Source organism: Furipterus horrens, unplaced genomic scaffold (genome assembly GCF_987537825.1).
Source record: "Furipterus horrens unplaced genomic scaffold, mFurHor1.1.pri manual_scaffold_2, whole genome shotgun sequence".
NCBI classification, from domain to species: Eukaryota; Metazoa; Chordata; class Mammalia; order Chiroptera; family Furipteridae; genus Furipterus; species Furipterus horrens.
Window position 1 is genome coordinate 116,281,852 of NW_028327172.1, and position 12,886 is coordinate 116,294,737.

The window sequence follows — 12,886 nt, forward strand, 5'->3', positions numbered from 1 at the left end:
CTAATTATTTAATAGAAAAGCTATATACATTTAAGTTAATAAAAACTATAACAATTTTGTGGAAAAGACAGACCAAGATACACATGCCTGGTGGAAAATTGATTCAGTTGGGTTTTCATGAGCATAGTGTTAAATCACATTCTCCCACCATCCATTACATTGTCATTGTTCTTTACACTGATGTGGAAGGCAATTAGTACTCAGGTACTGACCTCCCTGAAAGTACGAATCTTTAGTTACCTGGAAAACTGAGACTCAGCACTAGATTGCTACTTGTTTATTAGAGGGCCACAGAAGAATGTTATTTGCAGGTTACAGCTGAGGACCCTTTGGGACAATCTGGTGACCTTCCCAGGAATGAAGGAAAAGGAGATTGTTTTGTTTCATTTTATCACTTTATCAGAGAAATAATGTGGGTCCATAGGAACATTTAATCACAACATAATTTTTGCTATGATTTAGGGTACAAAGGACAAGCTTCTCATTAATTTTTATGTATAAATAAAAAGGCAAATATGTATGATTTTTTTTTTGTCCCCCACTACCACAAATTATGCAGTTGGGTTTCCCACATTTGGGGAAATCGCAGGGGTCAGCACATCCAGAGTGCAATGGATAAGCCTCGCCCTGGGAAAACCACCTTCGTGATCATGGTATCTCCCCTGCCAGGTAAGTATGTGTTTACCTCTCTTAAAGCAGACAGTTAATGTCTGTCAGAAAAGTGCCCAGCCCTTGGCATACTTTGCTTAAGATTAATAATAAAAGACAAAAACTGTAAATCACATCTATTCCTCTAAGGAAAAAAATTATATAATTGTGCCAGAAAGTCTTGGGCTCCATTTAAGGGACTTTCCTAAACAATTCCAAGAACAACATTTAAGGACTTAATATGTTGTCCTTAGAGTGGCCAAGAGGTTTTGGATTCTTTCCAAAGAGGAAGACTCATGATCATTCTGGCTTTTTAGAATGATTATTGTTATCTGTCTGTGTGATTAAGAATGGGTTAGACAGCAATGAAGCTGGAGACTGAAAGACTAGGTAGGTACCCATTATAGTAGCACAAAAGAGAGAGCATGATAGCCTGGATGAGGCGGTGAGCTAAATAATAGGTACTAAGTGTATAAAGATATATTTAGGAGATAACATTGGTGGGATTAATTGATTGGCTGGATGTTGAAGGTGGAGACAGAGAAATGTAGGTCAATTCTCTCTGGTCTTTGCCACTTACAGAGGGATCACAGATGTAAAAATAGGCTGGGAGAGGAAAGGATCACTACACTTTGGACATGTGGATTTTGAAATGACAGATGTACATCCAAATGGAAGTGCCCAATACACAAATATACCTAAAGTTCTGGAGCTCCAGAAAGAGGCATTATAATATCACATAGGAGACCAGGGAGTAAACAAAAGGCAATATTTAAATAATATTTTAAAATTGATACAATGGGAAAATTTTTTTTTTAACCCAGAAAAATAAAACAATGGGAAGAGAGTCAATTCAACACTTAGGTCAAATATAAAATTTACATCTAAGGAGTAGCAAAATTTTCATGCAGACCTATAAAGCAACAAGATGTTACTGGCTTAAGGGTGGTGCCTTCAACTCTGGAGGCAACAGTGAAGTCATTCTGTATGTAAAAATTGGTAGTTTCCTCCTATAAGTCTGAAAATTTTAGTGATCATGAAGGATAACACAGAAGCTAAGATATGAAAGAATTTGTGGGTTCTTGAATCCTAGTGATTGTCATTGGAGAGTGCCATTAAAGCCTTATTTGCAACATTGAGATTGCTGTCTCTTCCACTTACTGTCCTTACCTCTTTCAGCCTCTCCTGTGTGATTTCCTTAATACCTGGTTGGTTAAAGCTCATGTGCTCTTCCAGTGATATTGCCTTTCACTTTCAGTTTCATTGGCTCTGATCATCCCACACCATTTCCTTTCTGGATTTTCAGGGTGAGACTGGAGGGTAGGAAGGTAAGGAAAGGTTAAGGTAGAGCTGGTAAACATGAGAGCAGGTCCTGCTGGGCTCTAGCAGAGAGCATAATGCTATAGTGGATATAGTGATCTGTGTAGGACAGGTAAGCTGGAAACTGTTTCAGCAAAGCTTATAAAATATCCTGAATGGGTGGGAAAAGATGACACATAGAGGAAAGCATAATCTTTTTGTTAACAAATTCAGTTCATCCAGTGTGGGAGACTGTTTTGTGTGGTATGGGAAACTGTAACCGCTGTATAAGCTGGGACTGAAACACGGGCCCCAAAGTCTTAAAGATAGCTGGTACACATGATTCTATGGCCAAACTGATATCCCATACTCTGGAGGAAGGAATAGGAACGCAATGTACCCTTTGAAGGTTATGAAGCCTGCTCTGCTTTGTCTATGTCCAGATCTATATCAATGGAATCTAACTCCAGGAGGGTAGTCTAAACGTTTGCAATGTACTCTGGCCCTGAAAGTCTGAACCACTTATCACTATATATTGATTTATTTATCTTTGTCTTTACTAATGATAGTTGGGAGGGGGGCTGCCTCTCTTGAGTCATGCATTTCTGCACGTACTCTATTCAATAAAAGCTCTGCTGAGAAGAAGAACAATAGTAACCCCACCCTAGGGGCACTCTCCCTTCTCTCTCCCCAAGACAATTCATCTTTGGGTCAGTCTCTTAATCTATGACTGGGTGACTGTGGGTTCAGGAACACCCTGCAAGCCAATACTTAATGCTCACTGGAGACAGATACAAAAATACCAAGATCTCCCTGGCTGATGTAGCTCAGTGGATTGGGCATCATCCTGTACACCAAAAGGTCACTGGTCCAATTCTCAGTTAGGACACATGCCTGGGTTGTGGACCAGGTGCCCAGCTGCAGGCCAGTGTGAGAGGCAACTGACCAATGTTTCTTTTGCACATCAATGTTTCTCTCCCTCTCTCCCTCTCTTCCCCTTTCTCTAAAAATAACCAAATAAAATATTTTTAAAATACCAAGATGAATTAGATGTCTTTTCTGCTTTCAAGGAACTTAAACTCCAGAAGGTGATAAAGGGAAACATTCTGTTATTAGAAGTGTAAAAGTGAGTTATCAGATAAGTCAAAACAATGTGATTGGGAAATATCCACGGAGATGACATTTAAACAGGGCTATGTATATCTTGACAAGGAGAGAGAAAGGAAATATAATTCCAAATGGAGGGGACCTTTGAATGGATGGGGCAATGTAGGGTACATTCTGACTGAGTATAGAGTGTGCGAAGGGATGAAGTCTAGAGCAGGATTTTCGAAAGTAGGTAGGATCTAATTGTATATTACTTCAAATGGCATTTTAAAGAGTTTTCATTTCTTTTTACAGAGGAAGATGGCTATTGAACTTTCTCAGTATTAAAGTGAAAATATCAAGGTTATGTTTTATAAAACCCCCCTAGCCTTGTACAAGAAGATTATGAGTTATGTGTGTGTGTTGGGTGGGTGTGGGGGTGTAGGAGATTTTTCATTAGAAATATTTCTTTAAGTAAGAAGATATAAATCAAAATTAGAGCAGTGGAGTCAAAATGGAAATGAAAAGACCACGCTCAAACCCCTAATTTTCATCAGTTCATTTGATTATTGAGATACAGGTAGCAACATCTTTCTACTCCTGGTTCAGCAGGTGGCCATGAAAGGAAAGTAGAACTTGTTGAGAATTTAACATGTGCAAATTACACTTAACAAATATCATCTTACTGAGCCCTCACCACATCACCTTAAATTAGTTATGATTTTCTCTGTTCTACAGCTATATTGGGGCTCAGATAGATAAAATAACTTTCCTGAAGTCACAGAGCTGGAAAAGAAGGAAAGCTGAGAGTCAATCCTAAATCAGTCTCATTGAAAGATTATTTCTAATACTAAAAATAATGACGTTTTCTACAAAAGGTGGATTTTTTTTTTCAACAACAGACTTGGAGATGGCCAAAAAGAACAGGGAGTTGTAAGTGTAATTAATTTCAGATTTACAATAGTTTCCTGTGCATGTTAGTTTATAAGCAATGTTAATTTTTTCCTTAATAATCAAATACAATGTTAGTTTTCTCACCATGGACAGGATTCATTAAAAGGATTATTGTAGTACACTGTTTCATGTGAAGGAGCTATTGAACTGGCCAAATTCTTATCTAAGCAAATACTGTACTGCTTATCTTAGTCCACTTGGGCTGCCATAACAAAATAACACAGGTCATTATTTCTCACGGTTCTGGATCCTGGGAAGTCCAAGATCAAGGTACCAAACAACTGATTTAGTGAGAGCCCTTATTCTGGATTGTAGATGGCCACCTTCTCACTGTGTCCTCACATGTCAGAGAAAGAGAGAAAGAGAGAGAGAGCTCTATGGTGTCTCCTCTTTTAAGAACACCAATTCTATCAATTAGGGTCCCATCTTATGATATCATTTAACCTTAATTACTTCCTCATTCCAAATACAGTCACATTGGGGCTTAGGGATTCAACATGCATTGGGATGTGGGGGGGGACACAATCTAACCCAGAGCACTATCTACTAATTCAAAAAATATTCATCCATTAAGTTAATTATTCAGCAAAGCAAATAAGAGCCATGGCTTAAGTGAAAATACACCTAAAGAAAAGAAAATTTATCATTTGTTTGTGATAGCTACCTTATCATAAGGAATTACAATAAAACCAAATGTGTAAAGCAAATTTGTACACTGCACACGATTTCAAGTGAAATCAGTAGCAGTGATAATATTCTTTGTTAATGTCAATGACCTATTGCTGCTAAGGAGAATATTTAAAGTAGAAAATTACTTCAGAAATGTATATCCTTAATAGAAATTGTGAACACAGGTTAAAGTTTCCTTTACCAATTTGACTTTAAGTTTGTTTTAAATATAATACATGTTTATGGTAGAAGTCTTATAAAATATTGATAATAAAAACTCAAATCTAACTATCCAGAGGTAAACATGAATAATGTCAAGATGTATTTCCTTCCAAAATATTTTGTGTCCATAATTTTATATGATGTATGCTCTTCAATGCTTTTTAAATTCATGTTACAACAGTTGTGAAAATATTTTCATGTTTGCAAATGTCCATCTGTGACATATTAAATTGCTGAAGAGTATTTTATTATATGACTATACCATAACTTACAAGCAATATGTAAGAATCTTTTTTTCCACATTCAAGCCCAAATTGAATATTTTAAGTCTTTAAAATCTTTATTTACTTGTAAGATTAGTTTAACTTTCATTTTTAAAAATTTCTGACATAATTTTTTAATGAAATTGTTTTTATTTTTCCTTTTAAAGACTTTTTATTGTTATCCTATTAGAGGTGTCACAATTTTTCCCCCTTTGCATCCTCTACTCATCTCACCCCTGACACCCACAGTCAATTCCCACACTGTTGTCCGTATCTATGGGTCATTTGAACATGCTCTTTAGTTAGTTCCTTCCCCTTCTTTCCACCATTATCCCCCTTTCCTTTGATCACTGTCAATCTGTTCCTCATTTCCATACTTGTGGTTCTATTTTGTTCATTAGACTCCTCTTGTAAGTGAGATCATATGGTATTTGTCTTTCACTGACTGGCTTATTTCACTTAGCATAATATTCTCCAGTTCTATCCATGCTGTTGTAAGAGCTAGGAGATCCCTCTTTCTTTCTGCTGCATAGTACTCCATTGTGTAAATATACCACAGATTTTTAATCCATTCATCTACTGATGGACACTAAGGCTGCTTACAAATCTTGGTTATTATAAATAGTGCTGCTATGAATATAGGAACGCATAAGTTCTTTTAAATTGGTGATTCTGGAGTCTTAGCATATATTCCCAGCAGCAAAATCACTGGATCAAAAGGCAGTTCCATTTTTAATTTTTTGAGGAAATTCCATAATGTCTCCCAAAGTGGCTGTACCAGTCTGCATTCCACCAATAGTGCACTAGGGTTCCCCTTTCTCCACATCTTCACCAGCACTTTTTGTTTGTTGATTTGTTAATGATGGCCACTCTGACTAGTGTGAGGTGATAGCTCAAGATGGTTTTAATTTGCATCTCTGTGATGGCTAGTGATGTTGAGCATCTTTTCATATGCCTATGGGGAATCTGTTTGTCCTCTTGGAGAAGTGCCTGTTCAGGTCCTTCACCTATTTTTGATTAGATTGTTGGTATTCCTGGTGTTGAGTCATATGAGTTCTTTATATATTTTGGAAATCAAACCCTTGTCTGATGTATCATTGGCAAATATTTTTTACCATACAGTTGGTTCCCTTTTCATTTTGGTGGTGGTTTCTTTAGCTGTGCAGAAGCTTTTTCATTTGATATAGTCACATTTGTTTATTTTTTTCCTTCATTTCCCTTGCCTATGATATATATTGGCAAAAATATTGCTACATAGAATATTTGAAATTTTTCTGCTTTTGTTTTCCTCTAGGACTTTTATGGTGTCACAACTTATATTTTAGTCTTTTATCCATTTTGAATTTATTCTTCTGTATGGTGTAAGTTGATGGCCTAGCTTCATTTTTTTTTTTTTTTTGCATGTACAAGTCCAGTTCTCCCAAAACAGTGTATTGAAGAGGTTATTTTTACTCCATTTTATGCTCATGCCTCCTTTGTCAAATATCAATTGACCATAGAGACATGGTTATTTATAGCACTCTATTTTGTTCCATTGATCTATGTGTCTGTTCTTATGACAGGACCAGACTGTTGTGATTACAGTGGCCTTGTAGTACAGTTTGATATCATGTATTGTGATCCCCCTTATTCTTCTTTCTCAAGATTGCTGAGGCTATTCAGGGCCTTTTTTGGTTCCATATAAATTTTGGAAGTATTCTAGATCTGTGAAATACGATTTTGATATTTTAATAGGAATAGCATTGAATCTATAGTTTGCTTTGGGTAGTATGGACATTTTAATGATGTTAATTATTCCACTCCATGAACACAATATATGCTTCTATTTATTTGTATCTTCCTCAATTTACTTTTTCAGTGTTCTATAGTTTTCTGAGTACAGGTATTTTACCTCCTTGGTTAAATTTATTCTTAGGTACTTTATTTTTCTTGTTGTTATAGTAAATTAGATTTTTTCCTAGTTTTTCTCTCTTATATTTCATTGTTGATGTACAAACATGACATCAATTTCTGAATATTGACTTTGTATCTGGCTATTTTGTCAAATTTACTAATAGGTAGAGTAGTTTTTTGGTGGAGACTATACAGCTTTCTATGTACTCTGTCATGTCATCTTCTCATAATAACAGTTTTATTTCCTCCTTTTCAATTTGGATGTCTTTTATATATTTTTTTCTTGTCTGATCACTGTGACTAGTACTTCTAGTACTATGTTGCACAACAGTGGTGAAAGTGGACATCTTTGTCTTGTTCCTGATCTTAGGGGAAAAACTTTTAGTTTTTGGTGTTAAGTATGATGTTGGCTGCAGGTTTCTCATATATGGCCTTTATTATGTTGAGGTATGCTCCCTCTATTTCCACTTTGCTGAGTGTTTTTATCATAAATGGGAGCTGGTTTTATCAAATGCTTTTTCAGCATCTATTGATATGATCATGTGGTTTTTGTCTTTCATATTGTTTATGGGGTGTATTAAATTTATTGATTTGCAAATATTACACCATCCTTGCATCCCTGGGATGAATCCCACTTGGTCATGGTATATGATTTTTTTAATGTATTGCTGAAACTGGATTGCCAATATTTTGTTGAAGATTTTAGCATCCATGTTCATCAGCGATATTGACCTATAGTTTTTTTTTATTTGTGCATCTTTAAATTGTTTTTGGAATTAGGATGATACTGGCCTTGTAAAAAGAACTTGGGAATCTTCCCTGTTCTTGAATATGCTGAAATAGTTTGTGAAGATTAGGAGTTAGTTATTTAAATATCTGTTAAAATTCACCTATGAAGCCATCCAGGCTAGGCCTTCTGTTTGCTGGGAGTTTTTTGATTACTGCTTCAATTTCACTAGTTGTTATTGGTCTAGTCAGGCTTTCTGCTTCTTCTTGATTCAGTTTTGGGAGATTGTAAGTTTCTAGAAACTAGTCCGTTTCACCCAGGTTGTCCAATTTCTTGGCATGTAGTTGTTCACAGTAATTTCTTACAATCCTTTGTATTTCTGTGGTATCAGTTGTCATTTCTCCTCTTTCATTTCTTATTTTATTTATTTGAATCCTCTCTCTTTTCTTCTTGATGAGTCTGGTTAAAGGTTTACCAATTTAGTTTATTTTTCAAAGAACCAGCTCCTGGATTTATTAATCCTTTGAATTGTTTTTAGTCTCTGTGCCATGTAATTCTGCTCTGATCTTAATTATTTCCTTCCTTCTAATTGCTCTGGGCTTTCTTTGTTGTTGTTCGGCTCATTCTTTTAGATGTAGGGTTAGGTTGTTTGTTTGAGATTTTTCTATCTTCTTTAGGTAGGCCTGTATTGCTATAAACTTCCCTTTCAGGACTGTTTTCACTATGTCCCATAGGTTTTGGGTTGTTGAGTGTTCATTTTCATTTGTTTCCAGAAACTTTTTGATTTCTTTTTTGATCTCATTGTTATTCCTTTCATTTTTTAATATCTTGTTTTTCAGTCTCCATATATTTGAATGTTTTTGAGTTTTTTCCTTGAGGTTGGTTTCTAGGTTCAAGCCATTGTGATCCAAGAGGATACTTTATATGATTTTAATTTTCTTGCATTTGTTGAGGCTTGTTTTGTGTCCTACCATGTGGTCTATCTTTGAAAATGTTCCATGTGCATTTGAAATGAAATGTGTAATTTGCTTCTTTTGGGTGAAATGTCTGTATATACAATTAAGTCCATTTGATCTAGCATGTCATTCAATGCCACAATATCCTTGTTGATTCTTAGGAAGATCTGTCTTTTGTTGAAAGTGGGTTGTTAAAATCCTGTACAATGTCTGTGTTGCTGTCGATATCTTTCTTGAAGTCCTCCAATTTTTTAAAAAATATATCTAAGTGTTCCTATGCTGTGTGCTTATATGTTTACAAGGGTTATATCTTTTTGATGGACTACTCACTTAAGTATTATGTAGTAACCTTCTTTGTCCCTTTTGGTGCCCTTTGTTTTATAGTCTTTTTGGTCTGAGTATTGCTACTCTGTGGTTTTTTTTTTTTTTTCCCATGACTGTTTGCTTGTAACTTTTTTTTAACCCTTCACTTTCAGCCTGTGTAGATGTTTTGTTCTGAGGTGGATCTCTTGTAGACATCACATATGTGGGTCATGTTTTTTACCCATTCAGCTACCCTATGTGTTTTGATTAGGGAATTTAATCCCTAAGGTTATTATTAATAGGTACTTATTCATTGTAATTTATTTCTTACCTATGGTACCACCCCCAATTTTTCTCTTTCTTATAGCAGTCCCTTTAGCATCTTTTGCAGAGTTGGTTTAGTGGGAATCTCTTTATTTTACTTTCCATTTTAAATGAGAGCCTTGCTGGATAGAGTAGTCTTGATTGTAGGTCCTTGTCAGTCCCTTCTGGCTTTTAGTGTTTCTGTTGATAGATCAATTGATAGCCTTATCAGAACTCCCTTTTATGTTACTATTTCTTTCTCACTTGCTGCCTTTAAGATTCTCTCTTTGTCTTTAAATTTTGCCATTTTAATTATGATGTGTCTTGGAGTGGGCCTCTTTGGGTTCATCTTCATTGGGACCTTCTGTGCTTCTTGAACTTGCATGACGTTTTCCCTTACCAAGTTACAGAAGTTTTTCTGTCATTATTTTTTCAGAAAGGTTTTCTATCCCTCACTCCTTTTCTTATCTTCTGCTATTTCTATAATGCAAATATTGTTATGTTTCATGTTGCCCTGAAGCTCCCTTAAATTATCCTTATTCTTTTTGAGTTCTTTTTCATTTGTTGCCCTGACTGGGTGTTTTTTTCTACCTTGATTTTCAGCTCACTGATTCAGTCCTCTGCTTCATCCAGGCTACTCTTGATTCCTTCTAGTGTATTCTTCATTTCAGATATTGTATTCTTCATTTGTTCCTGGTTCTTATTCATAGTTTTTATGTCCTTTTTCCTGCTGCAGTAGCTCCTGCTAAGTTGCTTGTAGCTCCCATAAAGTTCCTTTTTATTCTCACTGAGTTCCTTGAACATCCTTATAACCATTATTTTGAATGCTTTGTCTGATAGATTGCTTGCCTCAATTTCATTTAACCCCTTTTCTGGTGATTCCTCCATTCCTTTTGATTGGGCCTTATTTATTTTTATTTACAGTTTTGGTGACTCTTTTTGTTTGTTTCTGCATCTCAGGTTGCTCTGCTTTGACTGCCTATCTTCATTGGCTGGCCTTCTCTGGTAGGAGTTCTGTGGCACTCAGTGGTACAGTCTCTTTGATCTCCTGAAATGGATGCTCTAGGCATTCCCTTTATTCAGTTCATCTGGGCTCTCTTGTTGTACTTGGGTTTTGATTATTGATGGCGCATTTGTTGTTGGGTTCTTCCCTCAGCTAGCTTACTGAGAGTCGCAATCTCTGCCACGTCTTGTATGCTATTGTACAGGTGCTGATTAACAAAGCAATACTACCTGGAAAATCAAACCTATGCCAGAAAAAATAGCCCCCTACAACATCAGCAGTACCAACAGTAAAGGAGCAAAGATTAATAAAATTGGAAAATGATTGAGAATATATAAAATAGGAAAGAAGAATTTGAGATGACTAATGGAGAGAAAAATTATTTTGAGCGGGAAGAGGGAAAATAAATAATAGGAGTAGGGAATAGAAACAAGGTGAAGAAAAGGAGAAAATAAAATTAAAACATAAGTAAAAAAGGGAAAGACAGTGGCAAAATGGAGTAAGAAGAAAAAAACAGTATGATATGAGTTTTGAAATAAAAAATAGTGAATCAATAGGAATAAAATCGAAGAAAAACTAAACAGGGCCAATAACAATGACAGCTGGGCAAAGATTAATAAAGGTGGAAAGAGAACTTCCGGCCAAGATTGAGGCATAGACAGACATGCTGCATCTCCCTCCACAACTAAGAAGGAATACAACTACCTCAAAACTAGAAACAACCAGAAGTTCCAGAAAATCAAACTGCATGGACGTCCAGCAAACAAAGATATAAAGAAGAAATACTCATCCAGACAGGTAGGAGGGGCGGAACCGGGATGGAGAGGATGTGGTGTGGTGGCAGCAGCAGCGGTAGCAGCGGCAGGCTGGCAGAAAGTGCAGTCATATGTTTCAAAGTCAGGAGGGACACCTGGGGAGTGTTCTCAGCTCCTCACCGGATCTAGCAGCTCACAGTCCTAGCACCGGGGAAAATCAAGCCTCATTGATTCTGACTGTGCAAACCAGTGGGGGTTGGAGTGTAGGCAAAAACTGCAAGAATGTCAGCAGAGTCCACTTGTTTAAAGTGCCCCCAAGGCCATAGAACATCCGCAGACCCACCCACTCTGGGGACAATGCTAGGGCAGCAGCTAGAGGGGCGCCAGTTTGGTGCGGAAGTGGGAGAGGTGCCTGGAAAAGCGGCAGGTGCTGGGCAGGTGGAATTGTTCCCTCTCGGACACCTCCCCCACATACAGCACCACAATGTGGTGAGACAGGTCGCCCTGTACTGATGAATCCCTAAGGCTCCACCCCTTACAACATAACATGAGTGACAGCTCTACATGGGTTGCAGAGGCAAACAAACACAGAAGCCTGTCAGAATGAGGAGACAGAGAAATGTGGCCCAAAAGCGGAAATGGACCAAGGTTCCAGTGGGAGAACTAAGCGATGAGGAGATAGCCAACCTAAAAGATGCAGAATTCAAAACACTGGTGATAAAGATGCTCACAGCCTTGACCAATATGCTTGAGTATGGCAAACGCATAAGAGAAGGGAAGGCTATGCTAAGTGAAATGAAGGAAAATCCATACAAAACCAATAGTGAAGGGAAGGAAACCAGGGTTCAAATCAATGATTTGGAATATAAGGGGAAAAAAAGCAGTCAACCAATGCAGAATGAGAAAGCAAGAACTGAAAAAAATGAGGAAAACTTCCAAAATTTTGTGAAAGAGATGGACATACAGGTCTGGGAAGCACGGAGGGTTCTGGGCGAGTGGGACCCAGAGGGGATCACATCAGGACACATCATGATTGAGATGCCAAGGGTGACAGGTAAAGAGAAAGTACTGGGGACAGCCAGAGAGGGGTGGATTGTTGTCTACAGGGAGGTGCCTATAGGACTATCAGCTGATTTCTTAGAGGACACTTTGCAGGCAGGAAGGGACTGGCAAGAAGTAGTCAATGTGATGAAAGGCAACCTGCAACCAGGACTACTCTATCCAACAAAGCTATCATTTGGAATGGAAGGGCAGATGAAGTGCTTCCCAGACAAGGTAAAGCTAAAGGAGTTCATCATCACCAAGCCATTATTATATGAAATGTTAAAGGGACTTACTTAAGCAAAGACAATCAAAACTATGAACACTAAAATGACAACAAACACACAACTATCAACAACTGAATCTAAAAAATAAAAACAAAATTCAACTAAGCTAACCTGAATAGGAACAGAATCATAGATATGGGGATCATTTGGAGGGTTTTCATTTGGGAGGGGGGAGGGGGAGGTATAGAGAGGGGGGAAATAAAAGTTACAATGAAAATAAGAAAGGGCAGAAAGAGGGCAATATGGAGTAAGACAAGGGAATGGTACTATGTGGGATTTGAAATTAAAATTAAAAAATAATTAAAATCTACATAAAAAGATGAAAAATAAAAGACAAGAAATAGTAAATTACAGTAGTTGAAATATACTTAAAGAGAATGAAGAAATGTTAAAGGGCTATATGAGAGAAAAAATAACTCAAATTCTGAAGAAGAATGAGATTAAATTAGCCTCAGCAGAGTTTGGCATTCGCCTTCT

At 37.0% G+C, this 12,886-nt stretch overlaps 1 pseudogene; it reads right to left on the bottom strand.

The window, feature by feature from the left end:
* Positions 1–504: 504 nt before the first annotated feature.
* On the bottom strand, positions 505–677 carry LOC150019338 (U1 spliceosomal RNA; annotated as a pseudogene).
* Between the last annotated feature and the right edge of the window lie 12,209 nt (positions 678–12,886).